This window comes from Corvus hawaiiensis, chromosome 7 (genome assembly GCF_020740725.1).
Source record: "Corvus hawaiiensis isolate bCorHaw1 chromosome 7, bCorHaw1.pri.cur, whole genome shotgun sequence".
Taxonomy (NCBI): domain Eukaryota; kingdom Metazoa; phylum Chordata; class Aves; order Passeriformes; family Corvidae; genus Corvus; species Corvus hawaiiensis.
Window position 1 is genome coordinate 9,742,103 of NC_063219.1, and position 15,365 is coordinate 9,757,467.

The window sequence follows — 15,365 nt, forward strand, 5'->3', positions numbered from 1 at the left end:
AACCAATCAACACGTTGGTCCTTCACAACTGAGCCTTGTGTGCCCTGCTGCAGCCTGAGGTGAGCTTGCTGTGTGCTGAAAGATGTGCATTGCCCCAGTCTGCTGTCTCAAGGCTGGTGTCACATCGTGGGACTGCAGGGTGTCCTGGTGGCAGAGCAGAGCAAGTTCCCCTGGATCTGCCTGCCAAAGATACTACGGGAGTACTGCTAAAGGCAGATATGTCCCAGGAGATTGGGCTCCTTGCTCTTGCATCTCCCTTCTTGTGGGAATTTGTAGACCTAAAAGCAAAGGGCAGTCTGCCACAAGCTGGGAAGGACATCTGATGTAGGTTATTGGCCACAGAGCAAGGAAAGGGCTTTGAGAATTCCCAAAGCCGTGGGTTGTACCGAACTGTTCTGTTCCCCTACAGGTGGGCGTAGCGAGCCCAAAACTAAATGAGTCAGCAAACACTCTGGTTATGAGCAGAGGGCAGGAGGCGAAAGAAATTAGATGGGGTTTAAGATGCAGCAGGCCATTTCAGGATGCACCATTAGATGGTGGGGTTTTAGGAACAGCACTGGAAACAGAGGATGTAGGGGAGTGAGTGAGCAGGAGTGTAGCACAAATCAATAATAAAAAATATAATACTAAGACATGGTTTCAGTGCTTTGTGATAGAAAAAAATAATTATCTTACTGCACAAACAAATGGAAGATCAGGGATGATTAAAATTATAATTAAAGCAAGAGAATGACACTGGCACCACAGACATCTCTGCAGACTATTTGAACAGTGTGTTAAACAAAGTCAATCATTTCTCCATAATAATGGTTCTTACAGTAACACAATGGGAATGCAAGGCATTTCACTGCAGGCAACCTGGTGTTTAAAAATATACTTACAGCATTAATAACCAGAAAGAATAGGTATGGTCTGTGCTGAAAAAACGGTTAATGCTACAGTTCAGTTTTCAGATGCCAGGCTTCAGCATAATAAGCAGCAGCAAAGGAAATTAAAATGAGGGAGAACGTTGAACAAGGGCTTTAAAAAGAGGATTTGCTATAGAGAGTTTAGAGCAGGATAATTTTGATTATGTTACTGTACTAGATAAAATGAAGCTGGGGGGATTCATAATTATTAGCATCTCTAATCCACAAAAAAGAATTTAAAGATAAGATGATAGAATATTATTAGCAACTTCAGGCAAAGATTTCCTATTTGTGCTCATTATTAGTTGCCTTCTTTGGATATAATTTTTAAAAATCCAACAAGACACAGTTGTGGATGATTTTTTTTTTTTTTTTAAGGAAGCTTCAAAATTTGGCTGCAAATGTGTTAGTAGCCCTGGGAAAGTTTAACAGGTACTAGAAAAGAATAAGGAGTGCTGTCATGTGCCATACACAGTGCCACACACTGTGATAGTGTGAGGAGAGAATCAGGTGCTCCATGCCCCTTCTCTCTTTTGAGGATAAACAGGAGGCAGTGAAAGATGCAAAAACCTAGAAGGGTTAAATCAATCAAAGGAATGCTTAGAACTGATTTATGTAAATCCTTGCCAATAAATACTACTTTATGTAAGAGGTTGGTATGGTGCAGAAGAGATCATAAAGTGAAGTTGTTAGTCACTGCCCTTGAGTTGTACCAGCCCTGCATGTGTCTGCCTCTAACACATTTAAGAATTGCTTTTTCTGTTTGGTATTTTTCTGGAAGAACCTTTCCTTTTCTGTTTTGCTTTTTGTTACTGCTTACTTATACTCTTGGGTTGTTAGCCTGCTCTGTGATGCAAGATCCCATACTCCAGTTACCTGACTGAAAAAACAAACACCATCCAACAGATTAAATTTGTACATCTTTTCATCTGCTTTTCATTCGCAGGTACAGATCCACCTGATAGCAGGGCTGAGCTAGCAGAGCCTCATTGTTTGTCTGGAGAAACCTTGTTTCTGCTGTCCCAGTCTGCTGGAGCTCTTCCTGATTTCCAAGCTGGGCTCTGTGAGAGCTGAGACACTGCAGGGCAGAGGTCTGGAATCAGCAGCACCTTCTTGCCTCGCACGCCAAATTATCAGAAAAATACTGGGCAAGAAAAAGACAAGGACAAGGGACCTTAACGAGGTTCCTTACTGCCTATAAATGTTTTGCTTGTGCCTTCAGAAGGCAGGCCTTCCTTGGGGAAAAGGAAAAACGTATCACAGAATCCAGCTGGTTTGGTACCTTTAAAACCTTTTGCTTGGAGTTTTTTAAAGGCTAAAGTGATGGAAAAAAGTAGGAAAGGTGGTGTACACAAAGATGGGGAAGACAGCACAAACGTGCTGTTTGGAGAGTGTTGCTCTCTGTAGAATAGCAGTGAAGGGAAATACAGGCAGGAGGAATCTTCAATTAAGATAGTGTAAGGAAGCAAATATTTGAGGAACCAGTAAATCAACTAGATAAGGGTAGAATAAATGTAGTTCAAAGACCAATTTCTTGTTGTAGGATGTTGCAAACATCAGAGCGCAGCACTGCATTTGATGATGGACTATACAGTACAAAGTTGGAAAAGAGGCAGTAGCTCTCTCTAAAGCTCACTGAAAGATAAATAAATCACAAAGGTTATTGTATCATACTGTCAGTACTGTCATACCGTCAGTGAGGTTTTTAATAAGTAGGTACAATTATTTTAGGCATGAAGAAAATATAAGAACTATCTGCCCCCAAGGGCTGTTATTCTCACAACAAATGTGCTGGCAGAGAAAGTCAAGCAAAGACATAAATATAATAGGATGGGAAACTATGTGCTGGGGACAAAGGGACTGTGATGCTGTTAGATGTGCCCAGCACAAAGAACCACATGCCAGTGGAAGACTTTCACAGAGCAGGGGGGAAAATCCCCAAGTTTTACATATGGCAATGAAAATGGGATACAAGGCATAAACCCAGGCATCAATAAATTCATAAAAATTTCGTATTTACTTGGCAATAGAAATATCCTTGGGATGATCTCTGCAGTTGATCGGCACTGGGATGGGAGGTGTGAAGTACCACTTGCATAGTAAGGGCCAGTTTAGAAAGCCTTTGCTCTTACTGGTGAGCATTTAAGGCTCATCTGGGGTGAATAAATTCTCCTTCAGTTCAATTTCAGGCCAGGTCTGATGATTCAAAATGAATTTTTCTCAAGTAATGGCTCCCCAAATAAGGACTGGAGGATTAGGAGCATTAGAGACTATCCCTGTCAGCTATATGAGTACCAATAGAGCGCTAGTAGGTTACCAAAGGAAGAATAACATTTATCTCTCTGTTACAGAAGGTAAACGTAAAGCAATGGAGAAATGTTTAAAGCAAATAAGGATAAGTGTGTCAGATCAAGCTCTCACACTTAGATTCAAAGAGTAGGGGTAAGTGGCAGGGTTAGTTACACGTGCAACTTGAATTGTAAAGTAGTCCCAGTGACTTAGGAACACGCCACCCACACACTGTCTGATGTACACTGCAGAGGGCAGTCCATGTATCTGACTTACAGGGTGCACAGCAAGTCCCAGTCTCACACCAAGCTTGTTCCCAGCCTGCCAAGGAGAACCCTTAATGCTCTTGGTTATCCTGGCTCTCTGTCTCTGTACCTATTTCACTTAGGTTTCAATGTGCCATTTTTAAAACCTGGAGGGAGGAGATTTGGGGGGGCATTTTTTAAAAAAAAATTTCCCCCAAAGTTCTTGGGAGAGCAGTGCTCAGCTCTGTACTGAGGATGCCACCAGTGCCCACACATGGACCAAACTTTGCTCTTACTGTCTGGTTCAGGGCTAATCTGCAGAGCCTGGCAGCAGCAGGCTTTTAAGCATTTGAGTTGAGCATACTTACAGTTTGACGGAAAAAACCTCCTCTGTCTCTCCCTTAGAAAAGAAAACCACCGTGGTTACTGTAGTAACCATGATCTCATCTGCCAGCAGACAGACTGCTGGACAGTCAGTACTGCAATGGGGAAGTGTTGCACCTTTATGACTGTAGCAAACGGCTTGGATATCATTGTTTCTAAGTCATTCAGGCTACCCTCTGCCCCAGGGCAGGACTGGCTTTGCCTTCACCAGGCAGATTCTTGTCTAACTCGGTCTTTTAAATCCCCAGTGATGAGGAAGGGAATGTTTTTCCTTGTCACAGCTGTTGCCTGTTTCATAGCCTGCAGTGTGAAAAGGATGGCATTTCCATACAGTTTTTATATTCACTGGTGTAATTGTAGTTCTTGTCTCTGGTTGTTTGATAGATTGAACTAATGACCAGCCATTTGTGTAGTGATCTTTGTTGCCTCCCTTTTAATGTTCTGGGAGTTGGAATATGATCTGGGAATCCTTAGGAGGTGGTGAAGAGCAGAGCTGTCCTGTGACTTTCCATGGCCGGAGAGCACCTGGGCAGACTCAGAATCAGCCTTTTTCTCTATATTCTATTAGACTGTATTCCTGATTTACAGAACTGACTCTCTCCCAAGCCTGAAGGTAGTATCAAATTGCTCTTCTTTGTGACTCAGTTCCTTCTTTTTGGATTTTAAATATGCTGTTACCAGTAAATAATAAATCTGTGATAACACTGGGTTGTGAAAATTTCTAGTTCTTGAGGAAGAAAGAAATGGCCATGTAAGTAATTATTGGCCAGAAGGTGTAACACGTTTACCAGATGAAACAAGGCCATAATGTCCGAAGGAGAAAAGAAAATGGTTGTGTTAATGGAGTTGATACCGGCAGCATGAGCAGCAGAAACATCATGGGAGGTTTTTTCTGTTTTATTTATCAGTTTGAGCTTGTGTGTCCTCCTTTCACACCCCCTCTGGACAGTACTTCAGTCCATTGCTCCAAGGAGGCTGGATGCAGATGCCACCCCATCACATCCTGCAGCAGTACAGAGACAAGGACATTATTTAGCAGCCTCACAGTGCATTTTTATCTCATACTTTGCTCCTTTCACATGGTTACAAATGGTTTTACAGACTTTAAACTCTTAATATATTAATAAAAAATATGGAGAGTTTATTTTTACATTTCTTTAGCTCTTAAAGTGTTTTGGTTTTGCCGGTTTCCAGTCAGGTTTTTTCCCAGGTAAGCTCTGTTGTGTTTATTTTGCCTGGGCTCTGCTTTCATTTCTTGAAGCACAGCTTTAGACTTTAAAGTGATGAGTGAACTTTGCCACTTGGTCATAAGGCTTGTCTCTCTCCTGCCTTCTGCTCCTCTTCCTCTGCTCTGCTCTAGGTTCTGGATAGAAATAAGATCAGCTTCAAGGCTTGGTATAACTTCAGCCTCCATGCTGAGTTTAAGAACTTTAATGGTTGCATGGGTGCCACTAAGAGCCCTCGTCCCCAGAAACTCTGCTTCTTCTCCTACCCTGCCTATTTCTCCAGTCCTTATCAAAATTTTGTGTCAGAAGCTAAGCTAATTCCTTCTTGAAGATACGGAAATTTAACAGCTGCTCGGTGAGGGTAACTGGGTTTCTTCATGGACCCATTTCCATTGGCCAAGCCAGAAGCAGGAGACAGGAGGTAAAGCCCAGGTCAGGTCCCACAGTCCAAAACCAGCAGCCTGGCAAAGGAAATCCAGAACAAGTAAAGACATTTGAGTCCAAAGCCCTTCAGCCTCTCACTGAGTCACTGTCCCACAGAGAACCCAGCAGGGTTGTGCCTCTGCCCAGCTGGGAAGGAAGGTGGCCAGGGAAACACAAGCCTTGGCCAGCTGCAGCCTCTGTTCATGCTGTGTGGGCCCTTTGCAAAGAGAGATCCCACCTGTGGATCTCACTGCCTCGGTTGTTTGGCTACATGACGTGATTGCCAAGCTTAATTTAATTTTTGACTGGCCAAGATTTGGCTGATTTGATCAGTACAATTCTCCAGAGACAAAAAAGAAAAAGCCATTATTTCCACTTCCTGCTATATTTGACTTTGATAAAACAACAGATTAGTTATCACTAAGGTAAAGGCATCAGCTGACCACAGTTTTCAGCTGGAGTATTGTGTATTTAAATGATAACGGGGCTATGTGAGCACAAACACCTTTTTGTTAAGGGTGCCTCCTACTCAATGAAGTGTTACATAAAAACTGATGTGTCCCCAGGTAGTTTTAGTCTGGAGTATTTGGGTAATACACAGAGCAACAGCTTATTGAAGTGGAAGAAGCAAACAAAAATAACAATGATGAAAGGGATCCTTGATTCAAAATGATATTGTGTATCTTAGAGCATTGACATTTGTGTCAATACCGTATTAGTGGTAATCAAATTTCTCATTGTCTGCTGCAATGTAACCAACTCCTTGAGTGTAAAAGTCCATTAATCATGGAGGTGTGCTCTCTGTGCCTGTGTCGGTGGGAAGATAAATTAGGTGGCACTTCGCAGATCTGCTGAAAGAGAGGAGGACATGCATTGGGTATAGATGGAGTAGGATAAGCAAAACCTACTCCTAGATCTTTTTCCTTGACATTTTCCCTGTGCCAAGCCAAATAATTGTTCAGAGATTGTACTTCTACTAACTATTCTGCATATTCCCGTATCACAGTTTTCACTTTAGACCAAATGAAAGTGCATTTCTGTGCTTACAGCAAGAGGTTGTGGGGGATGAGTTTCTGTGACTGCAAACTCTGCAGGCACTTTCGCCCTCTTAAAATGGGGTAACTATATTTCATAGTTATCTTGGTATACCTGATAGATATACCTTGGTATCTTACCTGATAGAAACTGCAATGCTTTCAGCAGGCTCTGGGGACCCAAGTCTGCCATAGATCTGCCACAGACCTCTTGCAGGATGTTAGCAGATCATTTTGCTCTACCTTGTTTGCCCTACTCTTACTGCAGGCAACAGCACCCCTGCATCAAGAAGGCACAGCATTAGTAACACCGTGTTAATGTTTGTGAGATAGATCCAAAGAAAGAACTTATGGGTGTGTTTTCTTCATTCCTGAAACCGTGTGAGATGAGGATGTGCTGCACATGAAGGATGCCATCTGGATGGATGAGGGGTCTTAGAGGCTCTGTATCCTGTCCCTGGCTCACTCGTCATGGCTCTATGAACAGCCCTTGTTGTGTGTGCAATCACATAAGAGTAGCCCTGTTATGCCCTGTCCAGCTGGGAAGGACGCTCCTCTTCCCAAGGGAAGGGGTGGCCAGGGAACACAGGTCTTGGCGCATGCTGTGGTGGGCCCTTTGCAAGGAGAGATCCCACCTGTGGGTCAGGTGTGCAGTGCTGTGCATGCAGTCAGAGGCTGCTCTCTACACAGAGCTGCAGCTTCTGCAGCCACGACTACATGCATGGCGAAACTTGACTCCACGGACCTTTCCCCCCATTAATTCCCCTGTCATTCTCGAGAACCTGCTCTTATCCCAGCAACTTGCTTCCATATAGTTTGCCCCTGCCGTTGTGTGGGCTATCTGAAGGGGCTGCATGTTTGAGGAGGTGATTTCAGGTGTTAGAGCATTTAAATGGGTGGGGGTTACCTGAGGGATCGGTTTCACCTCAGAGTGATTGGACATTCCACATCTTCAGTTGAAAAGTGATTATTATATAAAAGTATTCCTTACTTTCCAACATGGAGCTCTTGGTAACAGAAATGCCAAGTGTTTCTGCAGTGTACAGAGTGTTGGGGCTCTGCTCTGCAACAGTTTAGAAATCTTTGGTTGTCCATAGCAACCTGCAGGCATTGAAATATAGGCTTGCACTTACGTGGGGGTTTAAAACACTGCTGTTGCTGGAGGCTCCTAGGAAAAGGCTCTCAGCTTTGCTCCTGTGTGGACCTTTTCCCCACTGTTCCTCCTCACCCCACACAAGTTGTGGCTTCTGCCAGCACAGCAGTTTTTACCAGGCTGCAGGTCCTCCCTTGGAGCACTGTGGATAGCCAGAGAGAAACCAGGACCGAGGCAATGTGTGCAGGACAGTCCTACTCAGGGGCAGCCCCCATCCAGCACAGACATCAGAGCTCTGATGTCCACCCTATGCAGAAGACCACTGAGTTCACTGGTGACTGATGCATTGTAAAAGACAGATTAGCTTGCAGTTGAAATTAGGAAGGAAAGAAAGAAAGAGATCAGAGCCACTCTATTTCACACTCCCAGGCCATGGTCTGGGCAAAATTCCCTGTGCCGCAGCTAACAAGCAGGAGGCAGGGCAGCATCCCAGAGTGTAGGCAAGTCATTGGCCCAAAGCAGTGGCTGTGTGACATGACTCAACATCGCAGTGTTCCCCCTCTGCAGCAAATGTCTCAGATAACACACTGGGTCACCCTGCACCTATTAGTGACCTTGCCCCCCATGTGTTTTGGAGGACCCTCGTGGCAGCCAGCTAGTGCACGCTATCCTGGTGCGGGGTGTTGTGACAGCTCTGAAAGGGTTGCTGCCATGTGTGCTGTGTCACTGCCTGTCACTGCCTCACTCCTTAATATTCCCCTCTGCGGGGAGACAGCCTGGACCAACTGCTCGGCTTCAGCGAGCCACTTTTGCAATATTACAGTATGAAGACATTCTGAGCAGCTTCTGTGCTTTTGGCAGCACCCAGTCCCTACTGTAATTAGGCTTGGGTGTCCTCCAAAATGACAAAAACTTGAAAAGCCCCAAGCGTAACCCTGGGGGAATGTAGGTGGGGCTGTGATCTCCAGGCAACGTCATCCTGGGAGTCTTTCAGCTCCAGTGGCCAGTTTACATAATCAAGACCTGACACAGCAAAAGAGAGACTTAAAGTCCGATGGCTTCAGTCTTTTAATCCCCATTTCTACCAGTAATCCTTTCTCTGCAAGTAGGCCCTACTCGTGCAAGTAGTTCTCTTGGCTTCAGTGAGTGTCTCTGACCTGTACTTAATGTAAACTAAGATTACTTTTGGCATCTTTGGAATCCTAAAAAACTAAAATGGCAGAGTACGATTGAGGGCAACAGGCTTTACAGACCCAGGAGGTCACACTGGAGTTTACATTTGCTGCTGGCAATCCAAGGGCTCGCTAGAACAGCCACAGCAGATGAATTTCCTTTCTAACTGCAGAATAAACACTGCATGTGGGGTAAATATTAAAGGAATTACAGTAATGGGAAAGGTAAGGGAAAGGAAAGGAAGGGAAGGGAAAAGGAAGGGAAGGGAAGGGGAAGGGGAAGGGGAAGGGGAAGGGGAAGGGAAGGGAAGGGAAGGGGGCTCCTTTGTCAAACAAAAAGGATGTCTGCTTACCTGTAGCAGACAGTGCTTATTGGAGTGTTTTGCAAGTCAAGAGATAAATCCTTAAATGGGGACGGCCAATGCACAAAGATGAGTGCTCTTCCAGCTTTTCAAGTTCTGGGTAATTGTGGCCATTGCTAATTTTCATACCATGATGGCTCAACAGTTATGTGCCTGTGATTGTGCAGCCCAACTCACATGGGAAATATTTCTTGGAGTCTAATAAGCACTGAGGTGCACATCCTGCATGCTGCCATAGCAACAGCAGGATGCAGGAGAGCTGGGAGGGCTGGCTGCCAGGAGCTGCTGCACTTTGGCAAGAGAACTGCCCTTTGGATGTCCAAATCGGTTTAATTACCAGCTGTGGAAACTACCTGGTGTTCAGTGACTGATTCTTCAAAGAAGTGATACCCCTGTGAGCAGAATGAACCCTTTGGCTGCTGGCTTCAGGTGTGTGCTGGGCCAGCACAGCTGTGTCGTGGGGGACAGGCAGTCCTGGGGACACTGCCACGCAGTGCACAGGCTGGCAGTGTTTGTGCAAAGCTGTCAGGCCTGGTAATGAAGCCCAGGAAAGCTCCACTGATGGTGTTCTGGCATTCAATGTCAGACTGTGTTTGGGGATTTTGTTTTTACCCTGCTTTCCTGGTCATTGCTGATGCATGTCCCTTTCCCTGCTGGCATGGCACATGCAGGGCAGCCTTCACTCCCTGCTGACCCTCTCTGGACAGGGCAGAGTGGGCTTTTGGCAGGAGAGTTGGTAACAACAAATTCTGTCCCATGGAGAACTGTGGTACTTTGACACATTTTCCCCCAGGTGAGGTGTTTTCCCTGCTGAAAAAGATCATGGCTCTGCAATGCTGAGGCTGTTTTTGCCAGGTCAGCCAGGAAGAGAAGTCCCCTGCCCAAGCAGCACAGTGTCCATGGGAACTGGTGGCTTGGATACCGTGTGTTCTCAATTTTCCTCCGTGGCAGAGACTTCCAGCAGGGCAGTGACTCCTGTGCTGTGTCGTAGCCAAGGAAATCACATGAGGCCTTGTCGCTGGTGAGGGAGGACAGTGGGATGGAAAATTAGATGGGGGGACATGGTCCATGTAGGAGAAAAGGGACATGAAATAATTTAGCTATAGTGTCTATGAAGTACTCTGGCAGCTTGGGTAGGTACCTGTTAATTCCAAGATGAACCAAAATCAACTGTTTTGGGTTTTTTTTTAAATTCCATTTGACAAATGGAAAGAATATGATTAAATTACCACAAACCTGAAACTGTTTAGTTTTGACATATCTTTGCTCAAGCTGTGGTAAAAATTAGTATTTCCCACTCTTGGGTCTTGACATGAAAGAAAGCAAGTGTTTTGCATCATCCACCACTGCTGATTTCAGTTGAGGGATGCAGCTTTAGCAACGGGGGTCCTGCCAATGGTATTAGTGTTGCTACTGGGCTGAGGGGAGTGATGGTTGATACAAAGACTGAGTCTTCTGATATGGCCCTTCACCTGGTCTGCAATGTGCAGCCCAGGTACTTCCATGCCAGATCCAGACCATGAAATTAGAGGGTGGCTATCAAAATGATGCTCTGAATGTCTTACACCTCTCTGCTGAGGTGTTGGGTAAGCTGGTGAGCTCTCCCAGGAAGAGCCTGCATGGTTGTAATGCCAGTATGGAGAGGCTTGTGTGACATATGCTCCATGTGAGCTCCCTGCACCCTCCACTGGTGCATCACTTGGCTGAAAACAGACAACACTCATGGCTAATTATGTGTTGCTCTGCCACCTGCTAATTAAGGAAAGCTGCAAAGCTGAGATGTGTGTTTTCTGGGGTAGTGACCACCTGACTCAGTGACTGCAGAGGTAAAGGATAAAAAACCTGGGAGAGAGAACCTGGCATGACAATACAGTACAATACAATAGTGGTTGCTTGGGTTTTTTAACCTTCTTCAGGATTTACTGATATTCCTGTTCAGAAATACAGCAACATTGACTGGGATAAATAAATGTATGTAAAGATCACAGTTTCTAACTCAAGGGAACACACTGCAGTAGGAAAAGCCACTTCTTCTTATCTGGCTGGAAAAGAAACCCAGTAGTGTTGGCACAGATGCGTTTTGGAAAATTAAACAGCAAGAAGGGAAATGACACCACAGTTCCACAGGCATGCAGGGAGGCCATCAGGAGGGAGCTCCCTTGCCCTGCAGGCTTCAGAGAAGGCTGAGGGGAACTGCAGGGAATTCAGCTGGGTTTTCTGGGGCTGAGCATCTATGGCAGGGGCTGTGCTGAGAAGGTCTCTGACAGACTAAACAAACTCAAATCAGCAATGAGATCTTGGTATTGCCCCACGGTCCCTGTGCATTGCAGAAGTACAGGGATGGTCAGATGTACATCTCTGGCCATGATTTCACCTTGGTAGCTAGGCTGACAAATGCCATGGGAAGGTTTCTTAATACATATACACTGAAGAGTTTCATTATAGTTCTAATATAGGGCTGGTTTTCAAAACCAGAACGGTGCCATCAAGCTTCTGAAATTAACATCTGGTTAAAGTGTGGTTTATAGCAACTTTTTAGAAACTCTTGATCTAACACAAGATAAAAATGAGCCTGAATATGGAAAACCTGTACAAAAATATTCATGATGTGTGTCACTACGGATCTTCTTTTACATGGCATCTGACAAGAATCAGGATATAACTTAGGGGGTTACTGAACTGTGTTATTGAGGGGTTGATGTCTCTCAATTCTGCATCACAGCAGCTGAAGCTCTGTCGTAAGAGATGGATGACTAAATGACAACACGCAGATGATGTGCCTCCTGTGGAAGCATCTATGGAAGATGCTAAATGGGTATAAGATACTATTCATTTTATCAGTAATAAAATACCTGCAATACAAAATACTTTTCTTGTGTGCTAAGATTTTGGTATTGTCTGGCTTGCCTGGAGAACACAATGAAACTATGGAACGAATAGATAATACAACTGCAAGCTGAATTAACTGGAGTTTTTGGTCCTCTGGCTATATAAGAATTTATTTGTGTTTTCTTGTTAAGCTAAATTGCAATAATTAATTATTCTTTTGCAGAAAATATGTTCTATTAAGTATTATCTAATACCTCTCTGCAGCAAAGATGACACTCTTAGAAAAGCTCTAAATATAACCTCGACAAGAAGTATTCTTGGCAGCACCAAGAAATACACAAAAAACACACAAAACTTTAGTCCATACAAGAACCGAATCTTAAGCTCTCCTTTGCACATATCTAATAGCAACAGGAAGGGAATGGAGTGACTTGCTACATTTTACATTTTACTATTACTAAAGCCTTTTATTGGTCAAGGAGATCCAGCAGAACAGGAACAATAGTTAATTCCTGTAGTACTAGTTTTACAATAATGGAAATGCACCCAGCTGGCAAACCACTTTAAATGAAATCAGTGAAGGCATCTGATGGCTTGGGATAACCATTTCCCCAGCAGTGCCAGGGAGGAATCATGCTCCTCTTTCCTAAAATGAAGCTGCATTCACTGAGACAATGGATACAGATTGTTTGGTGTGCGTAAAATCCCCTTTGAGTACCTGGGGGCTACTCCACTCTTTTCGTGGAGGAGCTCCTGGAGACCTAAATGAGGCTTCTAAAGGTTAACCTGCAGGTAGATGTAGGATGCCAGGAGGGAATGTTCATGCAGCTGGTCTGAGGCTGATGACATGCAATGGTAACCCGAAAGCCTGTTGCACAGCTGTTTTGCCTGGGGTTGCTGTGGGATCATGCGGACCTGGCTGGCTCTGCCCCTGTGTGTGCCATGCCCACGCCAGCTCTGTCCCTGTGTGTGCCATGCCCATGTCACCTCTGTCCCGTGTGTGCCATGCCCACGCCAGCTCTGTCCCGTGTGTGCCATGCCCATGCCAGCTCTGCCCCTGTGTGTGCCATGCCCATGCCAGCTCTGCCCCTGTGTGTGCCATGCCCACACCAGCTCTGTCCCCATGTGTGCCATGCCCATGTCAGCTCTGTCCCGTGTGTGCCATGCCCACGCCAGCTCTGTCCCTGTGTGTGCCATGCCCACGCCAGCTCTGTCCCATGTGTGCCATGCCCACGCCAGCTCTGTCCCTGTGTGTGCCATGCCCACACCAGCTCTGTCCCTGTGTGTGCCATGCCCATGTCAGCTCTGTCCCGTGTGTGCCATGCCCACGCCAGCTCTGTCCCTGTGTGTGCCATGCCCATGTCAGCTCTGTCCCGTGTGTGCCATGACCACGCCAGCTCTGTCCCTGTGTGTGCCATGCCCACGCCAGCTCTGTCCCATGTGTGCCATGCCCACGCCAGCTCTGTCCCTGTGTGTGCCATGCCCACGCCAGCTCTGTCCCCATGTGTGCCATGACCACGCCAGCTCTGTCCCCGTGTGTGCCATGCCCATGTCAGCTCTGTCCCCATGTGTGTGCCATGACCACGCCAGCTCTGTCCCCATGTGTGCCATGACCACGCCAGCTCTGTCCCTGTGTGTGCCATGACCACGCCAGCTCTGTCCCTGTGTGTGCCATGCCCATGCCAGCTCTGTCCCCATGTGTGCCATGCCCATGTCAGCTCTGTCCCTGTGTGTGCCATGACCACGCCAGCTCTGTCCCGTGTGTGCCATGCCCACGCCAGCTCTGTGTGTGCCATGCCCACACCAGCTCTGTCCCTGTGTGTGCCATGACCACGCCAGCTCTGTCCCTGTGTGTGCCATGCCCATGCCAGCTCTGTCCCCATGTGTGCCATGCCCATGTCAGCTCTGTCCCTGTGTGTGCCATGACCACGCCAGCTCTGTCCCGTGTGTGCCATGCCCACGCCAGCTCTGTGTGTGCCATGCCCACACCAGCTCTGTCCCTGTGTGTGCCATGCCCACACCAGCTCTGTCCCTGTGTGTGCCATGACCACGCCAGCTCTGTCCCGTGTGTGCCATGCCCACGCCAGCTCTGTCCCCGTGTGTGCCATGCCCACGCCAGCTCTGTCCCTGTGTGTGCCATGACCACGCCAGCTCTGTCCCTGTGTGTGCCATGCCCACACCAGCTCTGTCCCCGTGTGTGCCATGCCCACGCCAGCTCTGTCCCTGTGTGTGCCATGACCACGCCAGCTCTGTCCCTGTGTGTGCCATGCCCATGTCAGCTCTGTCCCTGTGTGTGCCATGCCCACGCCAGCTCTGTCCCTGTGTGTGCCATGCCCATGTCAGCTCTGTCCCCGTGTGTGCCATGCCCACGCCAGCTCTGTCCCGTGTGTGCCATGACCACGCCAGCTCTGTCCCTGTGTGTGCCATGACCACACCAGCTCTGTCCCTGTGTGTGCCATGCCCACGCCAGCTCTGTCCCGTGTGTGCCATGCCCATGTCAGCTCTGTCCCGTGTGTGCCATGCCCACGTCACTCGGCCGTGCTGCCCCTCCTGAGCCTTTCAGTTGTGTTTGAATTCAATGTGCAATGCCTGTTTCCCAGTAACTCACTGGCTGCATGCTCCTATTCTGTGCTGCCCTGTCTGCATTATTCAGGAATATCTGGGAACCTGTGTTCCTGAACTGTCTGTTATCAGCAAGAGCTGGAAAGTCCTAGGAAGCTTTGACTGTACTCCGTTTATTTTTCCATTCCCTCCCACACCTCACATAATATGGGACAACACCACAGAATGCAGTCAAATGGCTCCTACAGAGATATTATCACTGTGAGTAAGGCTTTTTAATTCCTCTTTTAAAAGATCCCAAACTACAACTTTGTTTCAAACAGTACCTTCCCAGAGGTGCTCATTCCAAAGGACCACTTGGAGTCCCCATTTTATATCACATATATTCACGGCTTTCAGAAGGAACAGTTTCCTTTGTTATCCCACCTGGACAGGAATGTTGTTATATATGGTCAGAAAACGGAAGTGAAAATACAAAAGCTGTGGTACAAAACCTCTTCTTGTTGCCAGTGGTACTTGAAATGTGCTGCATCATCAGGTTAAATGCTCTGAAAGGACATTTTTTTTAACCTACTGACCCTTTTTGGCCCAAGTAGATGATTCTTAGGTCTTTTCCTAATGTCTTAAATAGCAATGATGATATGCAGCTTATAGAAATCTGCAGCAATTGTTACTCATTAGTCACTGACACAAAGCTTTGCACAGCAGAATCTATCTACAGGTGCCACAGGGAGAAGGCAAGAAAGAAAAATGTGTCATACTCTGAGGTAAACAGCTTTATTCCCTATTAGTCTGCCAGAGGCTGAATCAGTAATTGATGAAGCACTTTGCCACTATG

The 15,365-nt window shown here is 46.4% G+C and overlaps 1 long non-coding RNA gene across 1 annotated transcript; it reads right to left on the reverse strand.

Moving 5' to 3' along the window:
• Positions 1-3,629: 3,629 nt before the first annotated feature.
• Positions 3,630-9,273, reverse strand: LOC125328776. The gene is made up of 3 exons (XR_007204858.1): positions 9,128-9,273; positions 6,651-6,789; positions 3,630-5,513 (listed from the first exon to the last, which is right to left on the reverse strand). It is a non-coding gene; the product is annotated as an uncharacterized LOC125328776 (long non-coding RNA).
• Between the last annotated feature and the right edge of the window lie 6,092 nt (positions 9,274-15,365).